Below are 6,113 nucleotides of genomic sequence, written 5' to 3' on the forward strand. Positions count from 1 at the left end.
GGGGAATTCCACCATTATTAAGAAAATGTGTATTAAACCAATTTGAGGCCACTGCTATTGTACGGATGACGGAGATAGCCAGCAGCTATTTTGGTGGCCAGGGCTAGATGTCAAAATCGAGGAGAAGGCGGGAATGTGTCCGTCTTGTGCAAAAGTGCCGCCATTACTCCTGTTGCACCCGTGGGAATGGATACAAGAGGCCTGGCAATGGTACATGTTGATTACGCTGACCGTTTGAGGGGAGCATGTTTCTCATTCTACTCGCTGCTCGCTCGAAATGGCCTGAGGTCAACATGAAGTCGGCATCTTCGGAGAAAACAATTATCAGATTGAATGAATGAAACCTTCAGATTCGGTTACCCTGAACAACTGGTGAGCGATAATGGACCGATGTAGATATCTCATTCAACACATCCGGTCCACTGCTCATCACCCTGCCACAAATGGGCTGGCAGAACATTCTTTTGTCCAGACGAGGCGATGGAACAGTTGTTAAAGGTAACCAGAGAAAAAGGCTCATTGTCTAAACGTTGAGTCATAGAGTCATAGAATTTACAGTGCAGAAGGAGGCCATTCGCCCATCAAGTCTACACCGGCCACTGAAAGCACCCTTTATAAGCCCACACCTCCACCCTATCCCCGTAACCCATCAACCCCACCTAACCGTTGGTCACTAAGGAGCAGTTTAGCACGGCCAATCCACCTAACCTATACATCTTTGGACTGTGGAAGGAAACCGGAGCACCCGGAGGAAACCCACGCAGACACGGGGAGAACGTGCAGACTTCGCACAGACAGTGACCCAAGCCGGGAATCGAATCTAATCCCTGGCGCTGTGAAGCAACAATGGGTCGCGTGGTAGCACAGTGGTTAGCACAGTTGCTTCACAGCCCCAGGGTCCCAGGTTCGATTCCCGGCAGGGTCACTGTCTGCGGAGTCTGCACGTTCTCCCCGTGTCTGCGTGGGTTTCCTCCGGGCGCTCCGGTTTCCTCCCACAGTCCAAAGATGTGCAGGTTACATAGAACATACAGTGCAGAAGGAGGCCATTCGGCCCATCGAGTCTGCACCGACCCACTTAAGTCCTCGCTTCCACCCTATCCCTGTAACCCAATAACCCCTCCCAACCTTTTTGGACACTAAGGACAATTTAGCATGGCCAGTCCACCTAACCTGCACGTCTTTGGACTGTGGGAGGAAACCGGAGCACCCGGAGGAAACCCACGCAGACACTGGGAGAACGTGCATACTCCACACAGGCAGTGACCCAGCAGGGAATCGAACCTGGGACCCTGGCGCTGTGAAGCCACAGTGCTAGCCACTTGTGCTGCCCACCCGTTAGGTGGATTGGCCATGTTAAATTGCCCTTAGTGTCCAAAAACTGTTAAGTAGGGGTTACTGGGTTACGGGGATGGGGTAGATACGTGGGCTTCAGTGGGGTGCTCTTTGTAAGGGCCAGTGCAGACTCGATGGGCCGAGTGGCCTCCTTCTGCACTGTAAATTCTATGATGATTCTAACCATTGTGCCACCGTGCCGCATCAATTCCTGCTCAGGTACAGGAACTCGACAACACAAGTTTCTGATGGTTAAACATCAACTACGCACAGCTTTCGATTTGGTAAAACCACCCAAGACAAAAGAAATGGTTGAGGAAAAGGCAGCAGGATCAGGTCATGTGGGAGAGCAAGGCAAAATGTTGTGTTTCTCGCCAGGGTCAAGGAAGTTCTGGCAAGAAATTACACCACACAAGTGAAAAGTGGATTCCTGCCACCAGCGTGGCACAGGCGGGATCGTCTCCTACACCGTACGAGGACCAATCCGCCAGAGGCAGAACTGTCCAAATCCAGCAGTGCCAAGAGGCGACCTGGACCTTCCCGGGAGCCTGGCTGGCAACAATCCAACCAATTGGGGAAAACAGCACCTCGATTGGCAATCAAACACTGAGTCAACCTATGTCGACTCTTGGCCATACTTGGAGTATAGTGTTCAATTCTGGTCGCCACACTACCAGAAGGATGTGGAGGCTTTAGAGAGGGTGCAGAAGAGATTTACCAGAATGTTGCCTGGTATGGAGGGCATTAGCTATAAGGAGAGGTTGGATAAACTCGGTTTGTTCTCACTGGAACGAAGGAGGTTGAGGGGAGACCTGATAGAGGTATACAAAATTATGAGGGGCATAGACAGAGTGGATAGTCAGAGGCTTTTCCCCAGGGTAGAGGGGTCAATTACTAGGGGGCATAGGTTTAAGGTGAGAGGGGCAAGGTTTAGAGTAGATGTACGAGGCAAGTTTTTTACGCAGAGGGTAGTGGGTACCTGGAACTCGCTACCGGAGGAGGTAGTGGAAGCAGGGACGATAGGGACATTTAAGGGGCACCTTGACAAATATATGAATAGGATGGGAATAGAAGGATACGGACCCAGGAAGTGTAGAAGATTGTAGTTTAGTCGGGCAGTATGGTCGGCACGGGCTTGGAGGGCCGAAGGGCCTGTTCCTGTGCTGTACATTTCTTTGTTCTTTGTTCTTTGACTTCGGTCAAGATGACCACTGACAATGCTCACACCAAGCCGAAGACACCAGAGCTTACAGGAAGTACTGTAAAGCAGAAGCTGAGATTCGCTGGCAAGCACATCGCGAATGACAACCTCCGGAATGTCTGACGTATTGACTATTGTTGATTAATGGCTTACGTTGCTGTACTGTTTATTGTGTCAGGGAGCTTTGATTTAAACGCAGAGGAATGCAGTGAATTCTTAGTTAATCCTCAAAAGCCGTCTCGGAGCTGAACAGGAGCACTTTAAGAGAACGATTGCACAACATGATCAGCCGTTTGCGCGGACAGACGGGCAGTCAAACATCGCGGCCTGGAGTGTTAGCACCTTCCAAATAAAGCTCTACGTTCTGGTTTAATCTCCCAAAGCCTGCAGACTGAACCTTGAATCCACCATACTTACCATGCATTCCCCTGCTGTTACTGTCTATGGAATTGATCTATGCCTCTTTCATAACCCACAGACCATGTCTTTATTTATCCCTGATGTCTCACTAGTGTTCACTTTCCTTTTGGTGGAGTACATTTGATGGTCTATGGACCACACCAATTAATGTGATTGATCCGTTTATCTTTATATCTATCCATCTCAATTCTGTTATTGCTTTGCTGATAGCTGCAGCCCCCCCCCCCCCATTACCCCCGAGATGTGAAGCTCGCCGTTTTTCTAAATAAGTTGCACCCTGCAATGTTTAATTTCTGGTGCTTATTTTTCTGTGGCCATGTCTCAGTAATCCCCGTTATGTCTGGTTCATCCCATAAAGACACCGTGGGCAGACATTTTATATTACAAATTTAGAGTACCCAATTATTTTTTTTCCAAATTAAGGGGCAATTTAGTGTGGCCAATCCACCTACTCTGCAGATCTTTTTGGGTTGAGGGGGTGAGACCCACGCAGACATGGGGAGAATGTGTAACCTCCACACGGACAGTGACCCAGGGCCGGGATTTGAACCCGGGGCCTCAGCGCTGTAGGCAGCAGTGCTAACCAGTGCGTCACCGTGCTGCCCAAACAGACATTTTCACTTAATACGGTTTCCTCTCTCAATGTCTAACTTTTTTTAGATTCCTGCTTTATAGATCTATTTATTCCCTTGTCACCAATGTCCTTCAATCTCTTCAGTGTTCTCCTGTCCTTTTTACATTTAGGCTCCTGAAGTTTCTTGGTGTAGTAATTTAAATCCTTTTCCCACTTCACTATTTACCCGTTGCTAGTATTCTGGGCCCCATCCTGGTTCAGGTGGACCCGGTCCTATTGGCATAGCTACATCCTGTCCCAGAACTGGTCCCAAGGGCGCCCCCCCCCTCTTTCCCATGCCAGTCCTTTAACCTCACCTTAATTCCACTGATCTTAACTGCTTTTGTGCCAATTTACACTTGGTTCAGGCAGAAATCCAGAGATTTTTGAGGTTCTGCTTTTAAAGTTGGAAGTTAACTTATGATGCTCTTTCAACAAGACCTCCTTCCTGTTCCAGGTATGTTGTTTGTTTCAACACGGACCACTCTCCCTTTCCAACTTCCTCTCCAGCCGTCGTGAGAGTTCCCTTAGTCTGTCACTGAGTAGACTGCCTTTGGGATTTTCGTTCTTGGCTGCAGAGGACACTTATCTCCCTAATTATCGAGTCCCCCATTATTACCACACTTCTATTCTGCTCCTCCCCACCATGGACAGTCTTCTAGGCCATGGTGCCTTGGTCTGCGTTGTGACTGCCCTCCTAGGGCCAATTTATCACGGCCAATCCACCTAACCTGCACACTTTGCACTATGGGAGGAAACCGGACCACCCGGAGGAAACCCACGCAGACACTGGGAGGGCGTGCAAACTCCACACAGACAGCCACCCAAGGTTGGAATCGAACCCGGATCCCGGGAGCTGTGAGACAGCAGTGCTAACCACCATGGGAGGCATCTTCTGCATACAATTTTTTTCAGGAAGGTCTCACCACAGCGCCCAAATTCTGCAGTCCAGATACTGTGGCGGTGGTGGTGGGTGATGTTATGGAGATGGACATTGGCAGCCTTTGTGCTAGAATTTGGAGCAGGGGATTGGCTCGCATTCAAACAGGATACCACAGTTGTCACTGGTTTATTTAGCATGTTGGCACTGATGTGCAAGAAATTGAACCATTCTTGGCCCAAATGTTAGCAATTTATCTCTTCAAATCTCTGCCACCAATGCCACACTGTGCTTTGCAGCTGGTTCATATTTTCTGATCCATTTGGGTATTGTCATTCTGGTGGGATTTGCAGTCTATCCTTGATGCTGATGGAGGTGGACCCGTGTTCCCAGAACCTTGAGCCGTGTTATTGGATTTCTGATATTGAGGATTTGAGTCTGCTCTTTCCCGAATATTCAGTGCTCTCCTCGAATATCTCAACTTTTCACTCATTCAATTGTTGAAGAGTAATTTAGTGGTCCTGTCACTTCCCTCCTCCCTGGTGTCAGTGATATTTCAATGACCGGGTAGCGCTGACTGTGTTTTCTTCAACCGGGAGCAACGCCATGCCTGTCTGACCACCCGGACTGGACTGTCATTGGAGCTGTACAGCAGAGTGTGGCACCGGTGGGTACAGGTCTGGCATTGGTGGCAGAGTTGAAGCGATAAGTTGCTCACATTCGGGCGAAGAATAATGCCACCTCGTGGTGCCAACATGCTAAATAATCCAGTGACAAAGATAGACTTAGCTTTTTCAAATTGAGGTGGTAAGAGAAGTTGATAAGTCAGTGGGGATAAATGCCGGGGACTTGTGAGAGAGAGAGAGAATTATTGCCATTGAGGCCCGACGTGGTCTGCTCTCTTTCGTACAGGTTGGTGTCCACATGCTCTCTGCTAGTTTTGAGTGGAGTAGGTACGCTGTGACTAACAGACGTCTCGTATGTTTTCACCAATTACAGACTGCAAATGGCAATGTCGAAGCGAAAGTGGTTTGCTTCTACAGAAGGCGAGATATACCAAGCACCCTTATCGGACTGGCAGACAAGCATGCAAGTAAGTCTTTTTGTTGTTATTGCTGACTTGCTCAATCCTTGAGCGTGTACTGTCTTTATTCAAACTAAGAAAAGGGGCAATGATTTTTGTCCCAAACAAACTGTTTGTTTTCCCCTCTGCGTTTTTATTTAATATCCAGCGCACTGGACCACAGATAGAAGTGGTGACCCGAGTAAATGTTGGAGTGAGTGCTACAATTTGTTGAAACAAATCATGTAAAATCAGATTGGGGTGTTTTTGAGAGTTTAAACTTGAAATCTGTCAGTTTTGTGGTGCAATTAGTATACTGGTGTTTGGCGATGTGTAATGGTGAGGTAGGCTAGAGTGTTACCGTGCAACTCCATGTCCAACCTCACCAGTTAGTCACTGTGCATATATATTAAGAAAATGATTATTCTACTTCCGAGAGGAAGAATGGCAGAGGCACCTGAGCTGCACAATGGACAAGGATGATGGAGGAGAACTTTGTTTTCCAGACAGTGAAAAGCTGCGGTTTTGCCATTGCTGCGTGCAATTACTTTATATCGTTCAGGGGATGTGGATGTCGCTGGCAGGGCCATCCCGAATTGCCCGT

General features: G+C 48.3%; 1 long non-coding RNA gene across 1 annotated transcript in view; it reads left to right on the top strand.

Annotated features, from left to right (window-relative positions):
- LOC140406192 (uncharacterized) overlaps positions 1-5,540 on the top strand; it is a 186,725-nt gene extending 181,185 nt beyond the window's left edge. Inside the window, exon 3 of the long non-coding RNA XR_011939074.1 lies at positions 5,446-5,540. This is a non-coding gene — a long non-coding RNA (uncharacterized lncRNA). The remainder of the gene's footprint in view (positions 1-5,445) is intronic.
- The last annotated feature ends 573 nt before the right edge of the window (positions 5,541-6,113 follow it).

The sequence above is a fragment of the Scyliorhinus torazame genome, unplaced genomic scaffold (assembly GCF_047496885.1).
Source record: "Scyliorhinus torazame isolate Kashiwa2021f unplaced genomic scaffold, sScyTor2.1 scaffold_358, whole genome shotgun sequence".
NCBI lineage: Eukaryota > Metazoa > Chordata > Chondrichthyes > Carcharhiniformes > Scyliorhinidae > Scyliorhinus > Scyliorhinus torazame.